The 26,969-nt window shown below is 32.3% G+C and overlaps 1 protein-coding gene across 6 annotated transcripts in view; it reads right to left on the bottom strand.

The window, feature by feature from the left end:
• KTN1 (kinectin 1) overlaps nucleotides 1-26,969 on the bottom strand; it is a 145,808-nt gene that overhangs the window by 104,018 nt on the left and 14,821 nt on the right. Inside the window, exon 2 of one of the 6 annotated variants that reach the window (XM_031952625.1) lies at nucleotides 470-574. The exons of the other annotated variants lie outside the window; for them this stretch is intronic. The gene's annotated coding sequence lies outside the window, so the exon portion shown is untranslated. The remainder of the gene's footprint in view (nucleotides 1-469; nucleotides 575-26,969) is intronic. 6 annotated transcript variants of the gene reach the window in all.

The following is a 26,969-nucleotide window of genomic DNA, read 5'->3' as shown; positions in this document are numbered from 1 at the left end:
TAAACAATAACACTAATATAAAGTGAACATCAGCGGAATTTCTGATGTCACAAAACTTTATACTAAAAATTTTAAACCACTATTATTCATATTCTTTGCCAAAAATCCCAAATGGGGTCATGGAGTCGGACATGACTGAAAATGACTAAACAATAACACTAATATAAAGTGAACATCAACGGAATTTCTGATGTCACAAAACTTTATACTAAAAATTTTAAACCACTATTATTATTCATATTCTAGTGACAGCAACATAAGAGATTATGCTTCATTATTTAATATTAGTTTAACATTGATAAAATTTTGAGAATATTTTAATGAGAAAGGTTTTTTGGTACCATTAATTTTTAAAATTATAAACATATTTCTCCATTTCATTTGTTATCTTTTTCCATATTCATTTTTGAATATATCACATATATGTAATTTTTAAGTAAATATATGTATCTTGGAAATAAATGCTCACTTTTTTTTTTATTTGATTGAATATGTGCTAAGTTCCAGAAAAGCTGCTGATTGGCATTGGCTGAGGCAGAAATGCCCCCTTTACAGATCCCATCAGAGGTCCATACTGAAGAAAAAAAAAAAAAAAAAAAAAAAACCAAAAACTTGAACCAACAATGACAGAACCCTTTAAAGTTTGAACAGTACTATTATTAAAAAATAATTTTAAGATTCAAAACAGTTTTGTGAGACAGAGAAGAAAAAGGAAGGAAACAAGCATTTATATAAGACAAACTGTGGGCCAGGTACTGTGTTAAGTACTTTAACTATAATCTCATTTGATTCTCACAAAAACCCCGAGTGGCAGGTATTGTTATCATTCCCAATTTTTTTTTACAGTTAAGGAACAAGTACATTAGGCATAAGTGCCCCATTTTATAGGTGAGGAAATTCAAGTTCAGATTATGTTAAGAGACTTCCCATGGCCATACAATAGCTAAGTCAGCTTGAAGGTCAGCTCTGAGCGCTGACCTTCCTAATTCTAAGTAATGTATAGCATGCTAACATGCCATTAAATATTAAATCTTACTATTAGTTGACAAAGCTCCTGCTGACACATGCAGTGAACCTAGGCAGTTCACCACTATATCTTTTCAAAATGAAGTCCTAGAATAAAGTTTAGAAAGAGGATTTGGGGAAGATGGTAGAATAGGACAAGAAACTACCAAGCTCTCCCAAATTCTCCCCACCAAAAATTAAAAATAATGCCTCAAATGAACATCAAAGAGATAGAAATAATTAAAAATCAGGATAAAGGAGCTGTCCAGACAACTTGGGAGGACTTTGGGAAAGACCTGACCTCTGGAGTGGTGATCAGACATAACTGAAGTACAGATACCATCTAAACCACCAGTAACTAGACCCTGGGAGCAGATATGTAAGTAGCACCTTCAGCTTCAGGAATGTTAGCCCCATGAACAGAGTAGGTCAGAAGACTGATCAAGGAGAGATTCCAGGGGCCTCTGCTGGCACTGAATATGGGCCCAAGTGCACTGACTAGACATCGTCCCAGGTTGTGACTGTAGCCAAGAAGGAACCATCACAAACAGGTGTGTCCAGTCACACACCAGTGCAGCATAGGTTGAGGACCATGCTGGGCTATGGTCACTAAGGGGGAATAGAGTCACTGGTTTTGGTTCCAAAGCAGAGTGGTAAACTTAAACTTGCAGCCTTGGGAAAGAAGTAATAAGACTGTGTGGTGGTACAATTACTGGGGCCTCTGGTCATAACTCTAGTTGAGAGGAGTACCTGAGGTTAGATCTAGATAAGGGTTCAGAAAACAATAGCAAGAAAAACCTGAAGCATGAGACATAGAGAGGGAGAGAGGAAGAGAGGGAGGGAAGGAAGAGGGAAGGAGGAGGGCAGAGGGCAAGAAGGTAGAAAGAAAGAGGGAGGGAGGGAAGGAATTATAATCCTACATAGGGTATGAGGAAGGATATATAATAAATAAAAGGATTTTCAAATATTTGTGACAAGACGATTAGAAGAGAATAAAAAATTTAACCTACAAGAACTTACAAGAAACATATGAAGAACTATTAAAAGAGATTCAATAAAATCAAACTGTTTGCTTCTTATATGGGAAATCTTTTTCTGTAACTCTTAAGAATGAAAACTTTTTTTAAATGTCAACATTACTATGCTAGTTTGAAAGAACATACAAAGATACAAGGTTTTGTGATAAGGATGATGAGATAATCCTAAAAATTAAAATTGGGTAAGGACAGTTAAAAGGGAACAATTATCTCAAAAAAAAAAAAAAAAAAAAAATGAGGCATGATTAGAAGAAGTATTACAGTAGAGGCAAGAGGGAATTGAAGACCGAACTGGGTTAGAGAGAAAATAACATATCTAGAAAGATTTTTTTTTTTAAGTTTTCTTAAAGAGAAATAGAAGGATGGGATAGAATAAGTGAGGGACTCTTAAAAAGGATATGCAGATCAAGAAATAGGAGAGTAGGGAGGCAGCTAGGTGGTGTAGTGGACAGAGAACCAGCACTGGAATCTGGAGGACTTGAGTTCAAATCTGGTCTTGGACACTTGACCCTTAATTGTCTCGACACTTACCAGTTGTGTGACCTTCACCAAGTCATTTAACTCTAATTATCTCAAAAACAAAACAAAAAAAAAAAAAAATAGGAGGATAAGATGAAAGGATAAGGAAGGGATTCTTACAAAGGGTACAGAATAGAGAAGCTGCAGTTAGAAGGAAATTACACAAATGAGGAGGGACAGGGCAAAAAGGCTGAGAAAGATAAATTGTGAGGAAAAATAAAATGGAGGGATATGTACAATTAATAATAGTAACTCTGAATGTGAATCACATGAACTAAAAGCCATAAAATGGAAAGAGATAGTAGAATGCATTAAAAACCAGAATCTGACAACATGTTTACAAAAAATTAAAAATGTGAGATACACAAGGAGTAAAAATTAAGGGCTACAGTAAAATTTATTGTGCTTCAGCTGATGCAAGAAAAGTAGAAGTAAAAATCTCAGATCAAATTAAATCTAAAACAGATTTGAATAAAAGGTAAACAGAAAAACTACATTATCGTAAAAGATACCATAGATAATGAATCAATACTAAACCTATATGTACCAAATCCTATTGCATTCAATTTTTTAAAGGAAAAGCTGGATAAATACAAGTAGAAATGGACAGCAAAACTGTAACACAGGGAGACTTCAACCTCCCCCTCTTAGAACTACTAGATAAACCTAACCAAAATACAAAGAAAAAAATTAAAGAGATGAATAGAATCTTATATGTTAGATATGACAGGTATCTAGAAAGAAATTAATAGGAATAGAAATGAAGTTATTTTTTCTCAGCATTACATAATACCTTTATTTATTTGGTTTTTTTGTTTTATTTTGTTTTTACTGAGGAAATTGGAGTTAAGTGACTTGCCCAGGATTACACAGCCAGAAGTATTAAGTGTCTGAGGTCAAATTTTAACTCGGGTCCTCCTGACTTGAGGGCTGGTGCTCTATTCACTGTGCCACCTAGCTGCTCCATACCTTTATTTTTAAAAACTGACCACATAATTAAATGCAGAAAAAAGTAGGAATACTGAACATATCCTTTTTCAGATCATAATTCAATGAATATATCTTTAATTAATAAATATAAATATTATAGTAATAAAATAATTTATTAAGCAATAATTTAAATTAATAATAACATTTTATAAGGGACCATGAAAACACAGATTAAAAGTTAATTAGATTAAATAATCTGATTTTTTTTTTTTGGGGGGGGGAGGCGCCGAGGCAATTGGGGTTACATGACTTGCCCAGGGTCACACAGCTAGGAAGTACTGTTAAGTGTCTGAGGTCAAATTTGAACACAGGTCCTCCTAACTTCAGAGATGGTGCTATATCCACTGCACCACCCAGCTTTTCTTAAATAACCTAATCTTAAAGAAAGAATGACAAAGAAAAAGTCATAGAAACTTTAAATAATGTTGTTAAAGAGAATGCCAATAATCAGACAACATACCAAAATCTATAGGATGCAACAAAAGTAATAATCAAAGGAAAAATTTCTAACTCTTATTTATAACACATATCAATAAAATAGAAAAAAAGCTGATCAATGAATTGGGCATGCAGTTAAAAAAAACTAGAAAAAGAACAAAGTAAAAGTTCCTAATTAAACATCAAATTGAAAATTGTAAAAATTAAAGGCAAGATTAATAAAAATGAATATAATAATACCACTGAATTAATAAATAAAACTAGATCAGAGAAGGTAGTTTTATGGGGGGGAAAAATAAAATAGATAAACACATTGGTTAATATGATTTTTAAAAGCAAAAAGTGTTTCTAGTATCAAAAATTAAGAGTAAATAAACGTAATGAAGATGAAATCAAAGTAATTATTAGCATTTTTTCCAATTATACACCAATACATTTTAACAATTTAAGTGAAATTACAAAAATACAAACTGTTTAAATTAACAAAAGAAGAAATAGAATATCTAAATAAATCTACTCCATTTAAAAAAAAAAAAAGTGAACAGGCCATAAATGTCCTAAGAAAAAAGCATTAGGACCAGATGGATTTACAAGTGAATTCTAACAAATATTTAAAGATCAATTTATTCCAACATATAAATTACTTGGAATAATAGGCAAAGTAGTAGTCCTACTAAACATCCTTTTATGAAACAATATGATGCTAATACCTAAATCAGGAAGAGTAAAAACAGAGACAAAAAATTATAGACCAATTTTACTAATGATTATTAATGGAAAAAAATTTAAATAAAATACTACTAAGGAGAAATAGCAATATATCACCAGGATCACACACTATGACCAGCTGGGATTAATACCAAAAATTTATACCAAATTTTTGACAAAATATAGCACCCATCCTATTAAAAACTCTAATGAGAACAGGAATAAATGGAGCTTTCCTTAAAATGAAAGGTAGTATCCATTCCATCAGCAGCATTATCTGTAACAGGGATAAACTAGAAGTCTTCCCAGTTGGATTAGGAGTGAAACAAGGATGCCCACTATTACCAATATTATTCAATAATGTATTAGAAATGCCAACAATAGCAATAAGAAAAAAGAAAGTGAAGATAACTAATTGGACAATGAGGGAGGTAATAAACCTATCTTTTTTAGGAGACAATATGCTGAAATACTTGGAAAATTCTAGAAATTCAAGTAATAAGCTGGTTGAAACAATAACTTTAGCAAAGAAGTAGGAAAAAAATAAATCCATATAAATCATCAACATTTCTATATATCACCAACAAAACCCTACAAGAAGAGATTATAAAAAATAACCTACTTAAAATAACCACAGAATAAAGAATACTACCTATAAGATTTATATATGGGAGACAAATTTATGAATAAATGAGATAGAAAGTGTTATGAGCTATAAATCAGATTCTTTTCACAATAGGAAAATTATATAAAATAAAATAAATCATTTTGATTATATGAAAAAAGTTTTCAAATAAACAAAAAGGATTAAGAGAAATAGGCAAGTAAAAAAAAAAAAATCATTGTATCAAATATCTTAAAACAACCTAAAAAAAAAATCAGTAATTCTAAAGAGAAATACTGAAGTTCAAAAGCCAGTGTCCAATATATTAAGTGGTCAAAAGGAGAACTATGGACTATTACCAACTATATGAAAGCAAATATTCCAAATGACTAATAAGAAAATTGCAAATGCAAACACAGGTTTCTCCTCATACGCAGAAAATTGGCAAAGATGATCAAAGTTACAATAGCGAGAAGTTATAGAATGACAGGCATAGTAAAACATTCTTGATAGAACTATAATTGGTGGAATTAGAAAGAAAAATATATACATACATACACACACACATATAGATATATAATATAAAGTATTTAACATATACTTTAACATATTTAACATGTATTGGCATCTAAGGGAGGAGTGGGGGGGGGGGGAAGGAGAAGAAAAGTGATTAAATTTACTAGTTTAAAAAAATGTACTTGACTTCTAGCCAAGATGGCTGCCTGAATAGAGAATGACCTGGTACCCACAAACCAGATCAGGCAATATGAAAATGGAATCTGATCCAATAGTGATAAAAAACACAATGACAATTCATAAGTGACTTCTTCCAACCTATAGCCATACCAAAAAAAAAAAAAAAAAATCAGCCAGTAAAGGAATTGGAAATTGAGTGGATATCCACCAATTGGGAAATGGCTGAATAAGTTATGGTATATTAATGTAATAATATATTATTGTTCTATAAGAAACAATGAACAGGTGGATTTCAATGAAAGACTTAAATGAATGATGTTGAGTGAAGTGGGCAGAACCAGGAGAACACTGTTCATGGTAACAACAAGATTATGTGATGATCAACTATAATAGACTTAACTCTTCTCAGCAATACAGTGATAGAAGACAGTGATGCAAGACAAAAACTTGCAATGGAAAATGCCATTAACATCCAGAGAGAAAACTATAAACAGAATATGGATTGAAACATACTATTTTCAATTTCCTTTTTTATTTGTTTTTTCTTTCTCATAGTTTTTCTCTTTTGTTCTGATTTTTTCTTTCAAAACACGATTAATATAGAAATATATTTAAAATAATTGTACACGTATAACCTACATCAAATTGCTTGTTGTCTTTGGGAAGAGAGAGGTAAAGAAGGGAGGGAGGAAAAAATTGGAACTCAAAATCTTATAAAAATGAATTGCTAAAAACTATTTTTAAATATAAATGGGAAAATAAAACAATTAATTTTTAAAAAATAGAACAGGTCGGGGCAAGTCAGCCAGTAGTTCAAGGGCACAGAAAATTAGAAAAGTGAATGCAACGCCAGTACGGGCAAACAGCTACTGGCTTCCCAATACCACAATAAACCAGACAAAGGCACCTGTAGTAAGAACATGTCTGGATGTCCAGAGGGAGCAAGAAGGTACAAAGATGCAGGCTTAGCAAATTGACCCAAGCTAGAAAACTCAGAAACCTCAGCCCAATTTTCACCCTCGTTTCTGCAGTGTATAGAAGTAGGGTAAAGATATGTCTTCTCTTGTCTGGGGCCAGAGTTGGTTATTATAATATTGCCACATTCAGCATTTTTAAGAAAAAAGTTTTATTGCTGTTCATTTCTTTGCCATTACCAAAAATGCTATTATAAAAATTTCTTTTTTGTCTTTCACATTCTTGTGCTATATGCTTCAAAGTAGAAATTCATTTAAGGAGTTGAATGTGTTAGTCACACTTTTTTTTGCTTTTCACAATTTATAGTTCCATCAATAATGTATACCTGTCATTCCATAACTTCTAGCTATTGCAACTTTGATCATCTTTGCCAATTTTCTGGGTGTGAGGTGAAACCTGTGTTTGCATTTGCATTTTTCTTATCAATCTTTTGGATATTTGCTTTCATTTGGTTGGTTAGGAACTAAATTTGGAGAGATGAGTAAATCTAAAACAAAACAAAACCCATCAACTAGTATAAAATTGTAAATCTAGATTCCCAATAAGGGTTAAACAATGGCTTTCCTCTCCCCACCACTCCAAAAAAATTAGTCTTTGAAACATTTTTTTTTTCCAAGTGCATAGAAAATAGAACTTCAAAAGGAAGCATAGGAAATAGGACTTCAGAAATAATGTGATGAACTTATGTTTTTTAGAAAAGCAAGTAGTATGGAATTGACAATTTCATATACATACAATCCTCTTTGTGTATTACACTTTGCATGAGATACTTTTTTTCTTTTAACTTTAAATTTTTAAAAAAACACATCAGTCTTCCTTGAATCCTTCATTGGAGGATTTCAGCAATCTTAATTCCCTGTAACTAAGACCATATAGCAAAGCTTTGTCTTGTTTATGGTGGTCAAATAAGTACTGGTGTCTCTTGATTAATTTAACCCAGAATTACCTTTGTTCACTTCTGACAAGATTGAAAGAAGAATAGCTAAAGAGAGAATGTTTCTAAAAGATATTACTCTAATGATGTGCAAGCATTAATATTACTATTAATCTGATTAAATAAATTCAAAAGTCTAAATTTTAACTGTATATCTTTGTTTTATTTTTCTGTAAAAAGTTTATCTTTTGCCTCACAATTACTGTGAAAGCTTAGTGGAAATTGCTTAGATCAAAGACAATTTTGACCAAATTATCTTTACCCATATTTAAATGTCTTTGTAAGCAGAAATTCATATATATTAATAAATGTCTCTCACAGATTCTGGCTTCAAATGAAGCTTATTAAATTACTTTATTCCCCATAACAAGCTCTATTTTTCAGCCAAATGGCCTGCTTGCTCCTTCTACCTATATGCCTTGTTTTTGCACGATTATCCTATAAACCTATAATGAATTCCTGCTTCACCTCCAACTCTTAAAATCTCTTCAAGTATCATCTCCTGCTGGAAGCCTTTCTTGAATTCCCCTATTTGTTATCCCATTTTCCTTTCTCAAATTATATTTCATTAACTTATTTGTGTAAATATTGCAACTTTCCAGTACAAAGTAAATTCCTTGAAAGCAAAAGCTATTCTTCCATTTATCTTTGTATTCTCAACCTAATTCACTGTCTTGAATATTATGATTTATCAAATCAAATACTATTCAGCTCAGTAAGGATAAAAGAAAGGTAAAGATAAAGAGATTTTAAAAGTTAAGACTATTCCCTGAGAAAACTGTAGTATTCTATTTTGATTTTCTAAGTTTCAGCAGATACTAACCATTCTTCAGTTTAATCAAATGAGAATTTTCAGTTGGTACATAGTAGCACAATTATTTATCATAGTGATAGTTTTTTCAGGATTCTATTCAAATAGGAAATCACTTAGCTACTATTATAAAACATTTTTAAATGTTTTATAAAAATTTTTAAAGCATAGGTTAATAAAGGTTTTGATGAATATTAAATTATAGTGATTCCCCTATTATCGACAGAATCACATATATAAATCCTTTGGCATTTAAACCTCTTCATAAATTAATTCTCACCCCTTTCAAATCTTCTTACATCTTACAACTATCTCCCCAAATATTATGATCCAGTAGTCCTAGCATTTAACACAGTGCTGACCACTTAGATGCTTAGATGTCTCCTAAACTAAATTTTCTCAAGTTCAAAACCTAGATGTAATCTTTAAATTCATAATATCTCATTCTCATAATCTGTTGTCAAGACCTATCAGCTTCACCTTTACTATCTCTGACATGTCCCCTTCTCTCCTTTGATACTGCTACCACTTTGGTGAAGGCCCTCTAAAAACTTCAAGGCCTGAACTACTTGCATAGCCTGCTTTTTTGGTCTCCCTGCCTCAGGTCTCTCCTCTATTTCAGTCCATCCTATACTCAGCAGTCAAAGTGATGTAAAGGTCTGATAACCTCCTCCACCAACTCTCTCTCAACAAAGAAAACATAAAAAATACCAACTGGTTGTGTGTGTGTGTTCATCAATAGTCAAGATTATTCTTTAAAAAAGCTTATTTGAATAAAATAACAGTTTAAGAAAATTATTTGCAAAGATTTTAAGAAATATTAAGGGACACAAAAATTTTTACGAAAAAAGATAATGGAGAATATTCTATAGTTTGGAAACCAAAGCATAAGGCCCTAAGCTTTCAATTCTGAGGAGGAAAGAGGATGAAATATATTCTAGGAGTGGAGATAATTTTAATAGCTTTTTATTTTTCCAAACACATGCAAAGATACGCTTTGAACATTCACCTTTGCAAAACTTTGTTTTCCAAATTTTTCTCCCTCTCCTCCCCTCTCCAAGACAGCAAGCAATCCAATATAGGTTAAACATGTGCAAGTCTTCTAAACATATTTTCATAGTCATCATGCTGTGCAAAAAAAAAAAAAAATCAGATCAAAAGAGGAAAAAAAAAAAACAGATCAAAAGAGGAAAAAAAAAAAAAAGACAAGGAAAAACTACCAAACAACATCAAAAAAAAGGTGAAAACACTAAGTTCTTATGCACATTCAGTCTCCAGAGTTGCGGGCTGGATGTGAATGGCTCTATCACAAGTCTATTGGAACTGCCTTGAATTACCTCATTGTTGAAAACAGCCAAGTCCATCACAGTTGATCATCATATAATCTTGTTACTGTATACAATGTTCTCTTGGCTTCACTCAGCATCACTTCATTTAAGTCTTTGAAGGCTTTTCAGAAATCAGCCTGCTCATCATTTCTTATAGAACAATAATATTCCATTACATTCATATACCAAACTTATTCCACCGTTCCCCAATTGTTGGGCATTCCCTCAATTTCCAGTTCCTTGCCACTGCAAAAAGGGCTGCTACAAACATTTTTTGGTACATGTGGTCCTTTTCCTTCTATTATTTCTTTGGCATACAGAATGGGAGACATTTTGTACAAAGACATGGAGAATAACATTAATTAACCAAGAAAGTCAGTCTAGCCAGACAAACATCTGTGTAAGAGAGTTGATGAATAAGCTCAAAAAAGGTGCAGTTGTGAAGTGTTTTAAATATAAAACAAAGGATTAGGTCTTTATTTGAACCTAGCTGGAAGCAAGGTAGAACCACCTCTTACAGCTTGAGTTCTACAAAATGATACTTTATTACAGCTGGAGAATGATGTTATAAATATCCAAATGGCTCTTAGCAGAAAAAGAGTTCCACACCCTGCTATAGGGATGAGGGACCCACCACCAACTACTAATGAGCAGAAGAGTGACAAGATCAATCCTGGGCTTTAGGAATTTCAATTTGGGATTGAGATGAAAATGAAGAGAAGACAGGGAAATCAATTTAGAAACTACTCAGAGGCAAGAGGATGAGGGTAATACATTTACCTAACGAACAAATTCTTATGAAGGGATCTATTTTTGTAAGCCTTAGAAACTAAGAATGTTTTATTGCACTAAAAAATGTAAAAATCAATCTCAAAACAAAGTATTTTTAGCTTGAGGGCATTATAAAAATAAAAGGCCAAAGTTTGATGATCCTTCTATGCTAGGGGAAAGATGTTAGAAGAGGAGCATGGTAAGCTCTTAAACTTTACTCCTTCCATGCACACTCTAATTATCTAGTTATATTGGCCTACCTGGTCATACTCACAAAAACCACTCTAATTCTCATTTCTTCCCCTCTCTCTTTCTCCCTCTCCCTACTTCTATTTCCAGACTTATCTTGTTATCTTAAAAACTCAACTCATGTGCCAACTAATATGAGAACAAGCCTTTCAAGATTTCCCTACCTGTTTAGTGCCTTCTTAACGTTACCTTGTATTTGATTTGTGTATATCTTTAGGCGTACATGTTCTCTCCCTTTGTAATTAAAGCTCTTTGAGAACAAGGGCTGTTTTTTGCTTTTGTCTATCTCAAGACACAGTCTGGACATAGTAACCACCTGACAAATGTATCATGATTGATGAAGTTTTCTATTCCCTTTCCCTATTTTTAATCAAGTATACTCTTAAACCATATATATACATCATTCTAAGAAAGTAGGCAGTCAATTAATGTCTTCTGAATCACTTTTTTTGGATGATAATAGGATCTGTAATCTTTTTTATACCTTCTTATAAAGGAGTTAGTCTTTATTTGATCCTAGAGGGACTAGAGAGCCACCACTGGCCCCTAATAAGAAGAATGACAGGATTAAACCTTTGCACCAACATGTTCACACACCTAGAAAGAAGATCACACTTCTTTAGTTCCTAAAGAAGTGCAGTGCTGGGAGCACTTCCTCACCAGTACCAAATGTAGAATGTTCTCAATCTCCTAAACAGTAAAAATTTTGTGATCCATTATTCACATCTTAATCTCAAAATACAGTATTGCTATTTTTTCCTTTCTATTTTTGTTCCTTTTATTGTTTTCTATGCCCCTCAACTTTTCCTTAATAGCCTGATCTTTTAGAGATAATACAGCCGGAATTTTCTTTTATTTCTCCAAGACAAATCCAATACAGGTTATTAGGCGTCATTTTCAAGTTTTTGTTTTTGTTTTGTTTTGTTTTGGACCATCCTGATGTGTTGATAGGGGCTCCAAACAACTTTATTCAAAGATAGCAAAAAGGGTAATATAATGAATAAAGGGAAGGGACTTAAGAAGATCCTGGTTAAAATCCCATCCATAACATATTATGTCACTCTACACAAATCTTTTAAATTCTTAATACATAGAAAACAATCAGACTCTTAAGACATGAGTTATAAATCTTCAATAGTACAAGGAGTTTCTACAGTATATAATTTCCATAACTGTGAACTAATATAGACCAATAGGAGAGAGCTCGCTATCCTTACTAACAACACCATCATTCCTCCCCAATAACATCTAATATCAGGTCACTGAAGTACTATAGAATATAATGAAAAAATGGATTGCCTGCTATATACCTAAAAGTAACTTGTAGGAAAGTTTTCTAAAATTCTTTAACCAAGAATTCAACTTACTTTTCTAATGAATTATTATAAGTAGGGAAGGAAAAGAATGCTTAAAAAGTGTTCTCCCTGTGTCTTCAATTGATTCAAAACAAGTACCTGGTATAAAGGCAAATAGTTTTAGCAAAAAGTACAATGCTTAACTTAATAGCACAAGCTTGATTGAATGTAAAACTATGTCTTAAAATATATTGCAAAACCTTTTCTTGATAATGTAAAAATGATTTTTCCATTTAAATTTTTACTACATGAATCACTACCTCCTCTTTCTGGAACTACTACCAAGTAATTATCAACTTGGTAAAATTATCAAGAAAAATAGCTTTGGGAATCCTGGTACATTGCCCAATCAATACTGAATGAAATTCCAAATCAGTATTTAGGGGGTAAAGGGGAGAGAAACAATAATTTTCTTTTATTTAAGGACCAGTGAATAAATGAATACATTTGTGAATAAATGAAGTCAAAAGTTTATTTCTTTCTGTAATTTTAGGTTTACTTTTACATTTAAGTATGAGGAAAAAATCTCATAATCCTAATCCAAGAATAAATTAATGAACACATAGTAAGTGCCTATTACATGCCAAATACTGTGCTATAATTTGTTGTTCAGTTCTTTTAGTCATGTCTGACTTATTTCAGTCATGTCTGATCCTTTCCCTTCCTAATCCTATTTGGGGTTTTCTTGGAAGACATACTGGAGTGATTTGGCATTTCCTTCTCCAGCTCATTTTACAGCTGGGGAAACTGAGGTAAAAAGCATTAAGTGACTTGCTCAGTCACACAGATGTCTGATTTGAACTCATGAACCCAAATGAGTCATGTTACATATTGGGAAACAAATAGAAAATCGAGACAGTCTCTGCTCAAGAAGCCCAATCTAATTGGGAGAAAGAATATATAAAAATATTTAAAGCTATTTTATAATTTAAAAGAGTAATTTCAATGAGTACAATAGTACTAGACCCCTTGTATAAATTTCCAAAGCAGAGGATTCATAACGATTATTCTCAAAGCTTCAAAGTAGAAAAAAAAGAAGAGAAATTGGAATTGGAAGCAGTATTCTCAATTTCCATTCTTTTAACAAGTGACTATATAAACTCACAATTCCTAACATACTACACTCTGACAGAATTAAAAAAGACAAAAATCAATATTGTTCAGATTTCCTAAATTTATATGTAATATCAGGTAATAATGTATTCATTTTGATATATCCGTCACTAAAAATATACTCATATGCATTATCAATGGCTAGGTTCTCCCTAACTAAGAAGCCTTTGAGTATAGAGGCTCAGTGTCCAAATATTAACCTAAGTCAATGAAACTAACATGTTGGGCACAGGTGGGGCTAAGTTTTAAGATTACAGAAACTCTAGCAACAGCTACAAAGTTAAGGAGTTGCATTTTCATCAATGAACAGAGTACCAATATCTACTAGAAGACAGATCCCAAAACTTGAGAATTTAAGTGAAGATTATCATAGTAAAAAGATTAACTACAAGTTTATCACAGCAATTTAAAATGTTTAATAAAATGGTGACATATGTAACCATGGCTTGAAAAAAATCATCATTCATTAAAGCTGTTTATTAGATGAAAGAAAATTCTCAAAAATTATTTATTACAAAAAAAATTATGTATCTATTAGAAGTTACAGGACGCAGGCAGTCTAGGTCAGCACCTTAACAAATATTTGGCTATATCCCCACACATTCATGAAATGAAATTTTTGGAGATATAAATTCAAATATAATCTCATGATTCAGGAGTTTGCTTCAACCATGTCAAACACAACCTACACAGTCCAGATCCATCTTGTGAAACTCTCACATTCATGAAAGTCCATTATAAGGACTCAAACCCTCAATCAGTCACATATGGCCCATAACACTTGTGAATGCAGCCCAAACCAGATAAAAATGGAAACTATTTAGCAAAAGTAAATGAAAATACAATAAAACATAAATGGTAATATTGCTTGTAATTTTCTAAATCAATATGCAGCCTGTTTCATTCAGTCACTTCTCAGTCCTAACTATTCATGACTCCCATTTAGAGTCATGACAAAAGATACTGGAATGATCTTTCATTTACTTCTGCAACTCATTTTTACAATTGAGTAAATTGAAGCACAGGAATAAGTGACTTATCCCCATTACATTACTAATGTCTGAGCTAGATTCTTAAATTCTCAAGATCCTCAGCTATGTGTACTCTCAAGTACAGCTCAAAATGCTGAAAATCCCTAAGTACAGCATACTTTCAAAATGTAATTAAGAAATACTTAACAGTTAAAATGCAGCTGTAGGGATCTATTTCTATTTGAGCTTGATACCAATGCTCTATCTTTCAGGAAAGCAAAAGATAGTAAAGTTGTAGTTTACTGTGAAATCTCTTGCCAAAATCTAAGTGTTAATTTTCAGATGAAGAAATTGAAATTATTTCTAGTCATATGAAAAGGTGCTCTAAATCACTACTGATCAGAGAAATGCAAATTAAGACAACTCTTAGATACTTCTACACAGCTCTCAAATTGGCAAAAATGACAGGAAAAGATAATGATGAATGTTGGAGAGGATGTGGGAAGACTAGGATACTAATGCAATGCTGGTGGAATTGTGAACTGATTCAACCATTCTGGAGAGCAATTTGGAACTATGCTCAAAAAGTTATCAAATTGTGCATACCCAGCAGTGTTTCTACTGGGCTTGTATTCCAAAGAGATCTTAAAGGAGGGAAAGGGGCCCACATGTGCAAAAATGTTTGTGGCAGCCCTTTTTGTAGTGGCTAGAAACTGGAAACTGAATGGATGCCCATCAATTGGAGAATGGCTTAATAAGTTATGGCATATGAATGTTATGGAATATTACTGTTCTATAAGAAATGACCAGCAGGATGTGAAAGGCCTGGAGAGACTTACATGAACTGATGTTAAGTGAAATGAGTAGCAATAGGAGATCATTATACATGGCAACAACAAAATTATACAATGATCAATACTGATAGACATGGCTCTCTTGAACAATGAGATGATTCAAACTAGTTCCAACTGTTCAGTGATGAAGAGAGCCATCTACACCCAGAGAGAGGACTGTGGGAACTGAGTGTGGTTCACCACAAAGCATTTTCACTTTTTGTTATTGTTTGCTTGCATTTTATTTTGTTTTCTTTTTCTCTTGTGCAGCACAATAATTGTATATACATATATTGGATTTAACATATATTTCTACCATATTTAACATATATTAGACTACTTGCCATGTCCCTACATGGGTGTGGGAGAAGGGGGGGATTGGAAAACAGGGTTTTGCAAGGTTTTGAAGAATTATTCATGCATGTTTTGAAAAATAAAAAGCTCTAATTAAAAAAAAAAAATCTAAGAGTTAGAAAGGAACCTTTCTGACACATTGATCAAGGACACTTTTAATAAATATGATTATTTTCAAAGAAATATCCATAAACTTAAGCTGGCATTATTCCAGTTAATAATGGTGTGAGGTTTTTTCCATACCTTAGTTATCTTTTTCCTCTTTCAAATTCCGTAAGAATTGTTTTACCTCCACCACAAACTTCCCGAGTGTAAATTTGATAGTGTTGTTTCTTTCCCCATATTTGTTCTCTTCAGTGTCACTTCCACTTATTCTATAAATACAATAGTGATGTCAAACTCCAAATATGGTAGCTCCATTATTCTTGATGGTTAAAAATTTATTACAAAAGAAAATCTTGCAGATCTTTTCCATCTTTTGTCTGTTTGTTGTTTGCTATCCAGTTTCAACCTTAAATTTCTTAGCAATGGTTTTGCTGAAATAGCTATCACCAAAGCTTTTTTTTATATCACTTCTCTCCCTCCACTGATTTTTTTTTTTTTAATTTTCTGAAGTACTAATAGTCGTCATCTCCCATTAGCCCTCTCCAAAAAAACTTTGAAAATATTTTATTCTGTTTATGGCAGCCCTCTGTAGTGGCCAGAAACTGGAAACCGAGTAGATACCCATCAATTGGAGAATGGCTGAATAAATTGTGGTATATGAATATTATGGAATTTTATTGTTCAGTAAGAAATGACCAACAGGATGATTTCAGAAAGGCCTGGAGAGACTTACACGAACTGATGCTGAGTGAGGACCAGAAGAACTTTATATACTTCAACAACAATACTATATGATGATCAATTCTGATGGACCTGGCCATCTTCAGCAATGAGATGAACCAAATCAGTTCCAATAGATCAGTAATGAACTGAACCAGCTACACCCAGCAAAAGAACTCTGGGAGATGACTAAGAACCATTACATTGAATTCCCAATCCCTATATGTTTGCCTACCTGCATTTTGCATTTCCTTCACAGGCTAATTGTACAATATTTCAGAGTCTGATTCTTTTTGTACAGCAAAATAATGGTTTGGTCATGTATACTTATTGTGTATCTAATTTATATTTTAATATATTTAACATGTACTGGTCATCCTGCCATCTGGGGGAGAGGGTAGGCTTAAGGAGGGGAAAAACTGGAACAAAAAGTTTGGCAATTGTGAATGCTGTAAAATTATCCATGCATATATAACTTGTAAATAAAAAGCTATTAAAAATAAAAAAAAGAAGGTTGGAAGACGAGAAAAGAAAGAAAAGAAAAAAGAAAATATTTTATTCTACATAATTGATACCTTTGATTGCCATCTCTCTCACCTTGATACATGGATCGATATTGTCAAAAGTATTCTGACAATGACTAAAACAGTAATACATTTAAAATGATTGTACATGTATAGCCTATATCAGATTTTTGCTGTTGTTTTGGAGAAGGAAGAGTTAAGGGAGAGAGAAAAACATATGGAACTCAAAATCTTACAAAACCCACATGCAAAAAGCTGAATGTGAATTGAAGCATAGTATTTTCACCTTTTTTTTTTTTTTTAATTTGGAGGGTTTTTTTCATCATGGTTTTTTTCCCTTTTGATTTAAGTTTTCTTATACAATAGGACAAACATGGAAATATGTTTTAAAAGAATTGTACATGTGTAACCTCTATCAAGTTAACTGCTGCCTAAGGGAAGGAGGAGAAAAAATTGCAAACACAAAATCTTACAAAAATGAATGTCGAAAACTACCTTTACATGTACTTGGAAAAATAAAAATACTACTGAGAAAACACAAAAAAATAAAATAAAATAAATGTTGAAAACTAACTTTACATATAACTGGAAAAAGAAAATAGTATTGAAATTTTTTTTCAAGAGGGTAAGTGATTTGTTCAAGGTCACACAGGTAGAAAGTAATAGTTAAGATTTGTGTGGGGCGTATGATTCCAAATTTAATGCTCCTTCTACTGTACCACCTGACTCTCTTTCATATTGCTTAAGATAATTTTGAAGTTCTTTTACTGCTCCATTGTACTAGCTGGCTGGTACTAAACTTCAAAGTCAATATTTTTCCTTTTACAGATTGTTTTTTCACTATAAACAGGCAATAGTTTATTTAAACAAGATGATGAAATAATTTAAACAGGATAATATATAAACGAAATTGAAACTTTTCATTTCTATCTTTTCATAGAATTTAACATTGATTTTTGCTCCTTTCTGGGACTCAAGAGATCTTAACTGCCATTAAACAATTAGATGCATTTAGATAAATTTATTAAATAAATCATTTAACAAATAATTATTAAAGTTGTAGTATATAAATGTGATGGAATACTATTGTGCTATAAGAAATGATGCAGGTGATTTTCAAAAAAACCTAAAAAGACTTACATGAACTGATGCTGAGTGAAGTGACCAGAACCAGAACACAATACAAAGTAACAACACCGTGTGATGATCAGCTATAAGACTTAGTTTTTCTTATCAAGATCCAAGACTATTTCAATAAACTTATGATGGAAAATGCCATCTACATCCAAAGAACTATGGAGACTAAATGTAAAACAACATATTTTTATTTGTTTTTTCTTTCTTGGAGGTTTTATTTTTTTTTGAATGTTGAAATGATGAAAACTTTTTTTTGTAATTAGGGAAAAAAATACTATTAAGAAAAAAAAGTCCCATCTGTCAAATACTTTTTGTGTAATTAGGGAAAGCCATTTAACTTCTCATCGTTCCCAAACAATTCAAAGACTTAATTTGCAGAGCAATTATTGATCTACTTGATAGAGGGTGTTTCCTCACAGGCATTTCTCTACATCTGCAAAATAACAGGCATGAACAATTATTTTTTAATTAAGGCCCTACTTTTGAACTCAAAAAAAAAAGAAAACCCACAAAATCCTTCATAAAAATAAAATAAGGAATATAGCTACATATCAATCCATTTTTATAAGACCTCAGGGATTTAAGGAATGCTTGATATGACTTCCCCAGCAGTCAAAAAAAAAAAAAAAAACCTGATGCAACCTTAGGCTAAATTGAGTAGATGTATCTTACAGGAGTAGGGAGATTTAAAGTTCCAATAAAATCTACCCTGGTCTGACAATATTTGTAATATAATATTTGCTTCTGGATATATCAGTATAGCAAAGTCATTTATAGGTTAGGGAACAAGGATATTAAAGGATCTCAATATCATGCCATGTTGTGAAGGAAATGATGCTCTTTATTTAGAATAGAAAAGGTAAGACTGAGGGAGAATGGAAAAGGAGAAATTAGTAGCTGATAGAGGGATTAGTTTACTATGCTTGGCTTTAGCCCCCAGAGGAACAAACTAGGGAACAATTGGGTAGAAACTATAGACCCAAAAAGATAAAAGTTCAATGTAAAGACAAACTTCCTAATAAGCAAAGTTATGCAAAAATGGAATAAAACTACCTTTTATCGAAGATATTGAAGCAAAGTCTTGATCGGGGATTATTTGGCTGCTGCTTTTTTTTTTTTTTTTAAATAACATCACACAAGCCAAGAACAGTTTTTATATTTGTAAATAACTGGGGGAAAACAGTAAAAGAATATTTCATAACACATGACAATTTCAGAAATTGATATTTTGGTATCCATAAAGTTTTATTAGAACACAATCAAACTTAATTTGTCTGTATTCTCTGTGGCTGCTTCTGTGCTATAATAGCTGAATTGAGTAGTTGCAATAGAAATTTATATGGCTTTCTCATTGCTTAAAAGTGCTATATTCTCACAGAGAATATAGAGTACAGAGATATAACTCCATAATGCAGATTATCATGCATATCACATACCATAACATTTTTTTTTAATTACCAGTGCATATCCATCATGTCTAAACAAGAGGAAAAGATATTTAACAATTTTTTATGTCAAGGCTAAATTTGAAATTTTTCCATAAAGGAACTACTTGTATTCAGTATTATCAAAGATTAAATCAAAATGGAAAATTTTATTGCATACTTCATAAATTTTTTTTTTAACAGAATTTGACCCAAAGTTCCTAGGCAAAACAATGCATACATACAAAATTTAAGATTGTGGCAAAATTACTTCAATGACATATAACATTTAGATCACAAGTAATAAGCAAGGTGCTTCATACATTTCCCATGCCGCAAGTTCAAACAAGGAACAAGATCTCCATTTCTATATAAATTTGCAGTGGATATACTTTCTAAAATCAAACTACGATTCCAGCAGCATTTGGGGGGAATTCAATTCAAGTACAAAAGAAATTTATATATTTAAAAATCCATTTAACTATATAATTAAAGAGTTTCCATCTAAATTTTAATTGGAAGTTATCAATTTGTAATGTAATGACTATATGATAAAAGGCAAATATGAAGAGAATATAGTAAAATTCTATAAATGCTTTCCAAATGATGAATATATTCAAAATTATATGCTCCTATATTGACATAGTGCCTATCCATGTGAAAAGACATTTTCAAAGATGAAATAAGATCCCATTACAGATCAGCATTATTTGCCCCCCTTCCAAAATTAAAAATAAAAAAAAAATTCATTCTTCTTCTTAATGTATTACAAAACATACATATATACTCATTATATTTTCAATTTCATAAATAAAAATTTTTGGAAATTTGTTTTTTCTCCTATGTCTACTCAATAACCTCAATTTTGCTTTATGACTTGCCAAAGCCTGAAATATGTATTCATTGACTTTTTACAAAATAAAATTTGTTAGCATACAAGATGCTTAGCCACAGTAAGTATTTAATAAATGCTTGTTCACTGATTGATGACTATCAGGAACAGATACTATAAGGTAATAACAGTCTCTGAAGGCCTTTCAAGTTGGATTCTCTAAAATAAAATTTTTGAGTAGACTTCTAATCATCTTATTCTTTACAAATAAATCAGTTTTTAAACCTTCTTTCTACATTCTCTGTAACATTCTGAAAATCCTCAGGACAGATCTAAATGAAAAGATAAGCCTGATAGACAACCTAAAGTGACAATGCCTCTATTCTTTAAAAAAAAAAAAAGTTTAAATTAAAAATAAAAAAAAGCAGTACTACCATATTTGAGGTACTGCTCCAGTTCAGCAATTGCTATGTTGAAAACGCCATTCCAAGGAAATATATTTAAGCAACAGTGACAGAAGAGCCACAGAAAGAATGACAGAACCCTTGAAAAGCTATAATAAATAACCAAAGGAACTACAAAATTCTCTATCATCAAGTTTTCAAATAATATCATAATTCTTGAGGCTTTATTTTTATGTAAATATTATGCATATGTTTTTAATATAAAAATAAAATAGAGTTGAAGAATCATGTAATGAGAGATAGAAGATACAAGAATTAGAGGATATCTATATTTGGTTGAAAAAATGCTTGGTCACTCAGGACAGATTAGTAGCCAGTAGAGCTATTTGGCTTAACTGATCACAATTCATATCACATAACTGTGTGTAACCAATACTGAAGGCACTCATGAAAATAGCACCCCGAGTGTTAATAAACCAAGGAGACTAGGTATGTGCTTTAAATAAAATTTTTAAGCCCCAACAGCTGCTCAAACCATAATTCAAAAGTTCTATCACGTGGGAAACACCAAGAACCAATAAGACAACACTAAAGTTTGACTAATATAACTGCTTCCATAGAACTTATTATTAATAGATATTTCCATATAGCGACTCATACAAATGAAGACATTTTCCATTTGGCAAACTCTGACTTCTCTTCTTAGCAGAGCAAAAGTCATCATGCTTTCTTCATTTCTGAAGATACCAGTATCAATAAATCTCAGGTCACTTAGGAAATTAGCTGTTTTTTATAAGAGCAATCTTATCCCTGCTCCATGAAATAATAGCAATCAACTAATTATAATTTGAAATTGTTTTTAAACCTTATAAAATCATACATTTCATTTTTTCCTGTATTGATTATTAGGATCACTTTCTTGAGTGATCATGGATCTCACTAAGAAAACTGCAATGAATAGCTGTGTCTTAGGAAGATTCTAAAGATCATTAGGAAGAATAATGTACCTGATACTGAGGTTCTTTCTCCAAGTAAACTGCCAAGCATTCAAACTCTACTGCAGAGAGCCCAACACCACTGGGCTGGCCACACTGTTCAAATGCTAAAACACGCTTGCCAAAAAGATTATTTTATGGGGAACTCACAAAGGATAACTAATCATAAGGTGGTCAGAAAAAAAATGATACAAAGCACATCCTCAAAGTCTCTCTTAAGAACTTTAGAACTAATTGCACAGCATGAGAGACACTGACACAGGACCACCAAGCATGGTATGCCCTCATCAGAGGTGCTATGCTCTGGGAGCAAAACAGAACTGAATTAGCTCAGAAGAAATACAAGATGTGCAAAATTAGAAAAGCCACACCAAATGTTCAAAGGAATTATTTGTGTCTAACCAGTAGAAGAGTATTTGGAGCTCATATAGTTCTGATCTGCTACAGTAAGACACACTGTAACTGGACATAGTAATTTTGATCTTCTTCAACAACCAGCAGAATGATTTCAAAGAGGCTTGGAGAGACCTACATGAACTGATGCTAAATGAAACCAGGAGCAAAACCAGATCATTATACATGGCAACAAGAAAATTATACAATGATCAATTCTAATGGGCATGGCTCTCTTCAACAATGAGATGACTCAATCCAGTTCCACTTGTTCAGTGATGAACAGAGCTATCTACACCCAGAGAGAGAACCATGGGAACAGAATGTGGACCACAATATAGCATTCTCCCTTTCTCTGTTGTTATTTGCTTGCATTTTGTTTTCTTTCTAAGTTTTTCTTTTTCTTCCTTCTTGATCTGATTTTTCTTGTGCAACAAGATAACTGTATAAATATGTGTACATATTTTGGACTTAACAAGAATTTCAACATATTTATCGGACTATTGGACTACCTGCCAGTTAGGGGAGGAGGTAGGGGGAAGGAGGGGAAAATTTGGAACAAAAGGTTTTGCAAGGGTTAATGTTGAAAACATTACCCATGCATACATTTTGTAAATAAAAAGTTTTAATAAAAAAATTAAAAAAAAAAAAGAAAAAGAAATGAAGGACAGCAACCAACCAACCAATCTAATCCACAATCAACAAAAAGCACTTATCAAGCACTTAGTATTCAACAAAATAATGCTAAATATTGGAGACTCAAAGAAAAAAAAAAAAAGCAAAAAAAAAAAATCTGTTCCCTCAAACAGTTGATATTTTGCAAATAGAATAGCTGTCCTTACCTACAGGAAATCCCCTCTTCTTTCTCTTATCTCTTGCTCATTCAAGCTTCACACTTACTTTGTTTTAAGAAGGAAAGAAGGCATTAATGAGCAGAGCAATCTGGTTGGATTTATCCAATAAGCTTTTATCATACATGGGCAACACCTTGTTCAAAGGGAATGACATTTTGCTCTGCAAAGTCAAGTGCTTTTTTTTCCCTAACCACAGACAAATATATCATTGTATACTGCTATGCTACACAAAGGCACTTGACCGACCCCATGTACTCTTCTCCAGAAAACTATTTCCTCCATAATATCCCTTTTTCTCTCATCTTTAATTTCTCCTTATCTATTGGCTCTTTCCCTACTATCTTCAAACTTGGCAATCACCCCTCTTTAAAAAAAAAAAAAAATGAAATAAACTTTTCATTTGAACCTACTCTCTTCTCAAGCTATCATCTTCTATATCTATCCATTCTTTCTTTTGCCAAATTCCTAGAAAAATGTTGCTACCACTCACTGCCTCCTCTTGCAATTTGGTTTCCAATTTAAGCACTCAGCAAAATGCTCTCTCCAAAATTACCAACAATCTTTTAGTTACCAAATCTGATCCTAATTTCTCAGTCCTTATTCACCTTGACTACTCTTTTACATCTGACACTGTTAATCATCTTTCTTCCTGGATACTCTTTTTCTCTCTGGGTTTTCAGAACACTTTTCTCTCCTGATTCTCCTATTTTTTTTTGCTGTTTCTTCTTAGTCTCCTATATCATATACCCCCTTAATGAGGGACATTCCCCAAATGTAAAGAGAAGCACTATCTGTAGTTTTTCCTTACTAATTATTTCTATATCAAGGATGGTTTCAATAATTTCGAGAGTTAAAGCTCAAGCTCTTCACAGAGTTTTCTGCTAACCTAAAGTACAAAAAACAGCCCATCAAGAGTCAGGAGCCCTCAGGACCAGATGGATTTATATGTGAATTCTATCAAACATTTAAAAAACAATTAATTCCAATACTACAAAAACTATTTGAAAAAATAGGGAATGAAGGACTCCTACCAAATTCCTTTTATGACACAGACATGGTACTGATATCTAAGTAAGACAGGATGAAAACAGAGAAAGAAAATTAAAGACCAATCTCTCTAATGGATATTGATGCGAAAATCTTTTTTAAAAATTAGCAAAGAGATTACAAAAAAATCATCCCCAGGACAATACGCCACGACCAAGTAGGATTTATACCAGGAATGCAGGACTAGTTCAATATTAGGAAAACTATTAGCATAATTGATTATATCAATAACTAAATTAACAAAAACCATATGATTATCTCAATAGATGCAAAAAAAGCATTTGATAAAATACAACATCCCTTCCTATTAAAAACACAACAGAGTATAAGAATAAATAGAGTTTTCCTTAAAACAATCAGTAGCATCTATTTAAAACCATCAGTAAGCATCTTATGTAATGGGGATAAACTGAAACCATTCCCAATAAGATCAGGGGGTGAAACACGGTTGCCCACTAATACCATTACTATTCAATATTGTATTAAAAATGCTTGCTTTGGCAATAAAAGAAGAAAAAGAGATTAAAGGAGAACTGGAGTAGATAACGAGGAAACCAAATTATCACTCTTTGCAGATGACATGATGGTATACTTAGAGAAGAACCCTAGAGAATCAACTAAAAACTATTAGAAGTAATCCACTTTAGCAAAGTTGGATACAAAATAAATCCACATAAATCATCTGCATTTTTATACATCACTAACAAAATCCAATAGCAAGAGATACAAAGAAATTACATTTAAAATAACTGTCGATAGGATAAAATATTTGGGAATCTATCTGCCAAGGGAAAAGTCAAAATGCTTTCCACAGAAATAAAGTCAGATCTGAGCAAATGGAAAAATATTAAGTGCTTTTGGATAGGTCAAGCGAATATAATAAAGATGACAATACCCCCTAAACTAATCTATTTATTTAGTGCTATTTAATCTATTTATTTAGTGCTATCCCTATCAAACTCCCAAAAAACTATTTTACTGACCTAGAAAAACTTCATCTGGAAGAACAAAAGGTCAAGAATTTCATGAGAATTAAGGAAAAAAGAAAAGCAAATGAAGGTGGCCTAGCTGTACCAGATCTAAAACTATATTATAAAGCAGCAGTCACTAAAACTATTTGGTATTGGCTAAGAAATAGAATAGTTGGTCAATGGAATAGGTTAAGTTCACAGAACAAAACTGTCAGTGACTATAGCAATCTAGTATTTGACAAACCCAAAGATCCCAGGTTTGGGGATAAGAATTCACTATTTGACAAAAACTGCTGGGAAAATTGGAAACTAGTATGGCAGAAACTAGGCATTGACCCACATCTAACACCACATACCAAGATAAGGTCAAAATGGGTTCATGATCTAGACATAACAAATGATATTATAAACAAATTAGAAGAACATAGAATAGTTTACCTCTCAGATCTGTGGAGGAAGGCATTTGTGACCAAAGAAGAATTAGAGATCATTATTGATCACAAAATATATAATTTAGATTATATTAAAAGTTAAAAGGTTTTTGTACAAATAAAACTAATGCAGATAAGATTAGAAGGGAAACAACTGGGAAAACATTTTTACATTCAAAGGTTCTGATAAAGGCTCATTTCTAAAATATATAGAGAACTGACTCAAATTTATAATAGTTCAAGCCATTCTCCAATTGATCAATGGTCAAAGGAAATGAACAATTTTCAGATGAAGAAATTGAAACTATTTCTAGTTATATGAAAAGATGCTCCAAATCACTATTGATCAATGCAAATTAAATTAAAATTAAGACAACTCTGAGATACCTCTACACATCTATCAGATTGGCTAAGATGACAGGAAACAATAATGACCGATGTTGGAGGGGATGTGGGAAAACTTCGACACTGATACATTGTCAGTGGAACTCTGAATGGATCCGGTCATTCTGGAGAGCAGTTTGAAACTATGCTCAAAAAGTTAACAAACTGTGCATACCCTTTGATCCAGCAGTTTCTATTGGGCTTATATCCCAAAGAGATCTTAAAGGAGGGAAAAGAACCCACATGTGCAAAAATTTTTGTGGTACCCCTTTTTGTAGTGGCAAAAAACTGCAAACTGAGTGGATGCCCATCGATTGTAGAATGGCTGAATAAATTATGGTATATGAATGTTATGGAATATTACTGTTCTATAAGAAATGACTAACAGGTTGATTTCAGAGAGGCCTGGAGAGACTTAGATGAATATGAACTGATGTTATGTGAAATGAGCAGAACTAAGAGATCATTATACATAGCAACAAGACTATACAATGATCAATTCTGATGGGCGTGACTCTCTTCCAATAATGAGATGATTCAAATTATTTCCAATTTTTCAGTGATGAAGTGAGCCATCTATACCCAAAGAGAAGACTGTGGAAACTGAGTGTAGACCACAACATAGCATTCTCACTCTCTCTGTTGTTGGTTGTTTGCTTGCATTTTGTTTTCTTTCTCAGTTTTTTTTTTCCTTCCTTCTTGATCTGATTTTTCTTATGCAGCAAGATAACTATATAAACATATGTACATATATTGGATTTAACATATATTTTAACATACCTAACGTGTACTGGACTACCTGCTAGCTAGGGGAAGGAGTGGGGGGAAAAGAGGGGAAAATTTGGAACAAAAGGTCAATATTGAAAAATTACCCATGCATATATGTTTTGTAAATAAAAAGCTTTAATTAAAAAAATAAAAATAAAACAAATAAATAAAAAAGAGGAGCAACTCCCCTCAGCCTTTTGACTAGCAGAACAACAGAGCTAACACAATCGGAAAGCTGTATTCAAATGAATCAATACTATATCCCTACCCAGTATCCTTCCCATATTTC

This window comes from Sarcophilus harrisii, chromosome 2 (genome assembly GCF_902635505.1).
Source record: "Sarcophilus harrisii chromosome 2, mSarHar1.11, whole genome shotgun sequence".
NCBI lineage: Eukaryota > Metazoa > Chordata > Mammalia > Dasyuromorphia > Dasyuridae > Sarcophilus > Sarcophilus harrisii.
The sequence above is the reverse complement of the archived record's forward strand: the minus strand, read 5'-3'. Positions and strand labels throughout refer to the sequence as shown.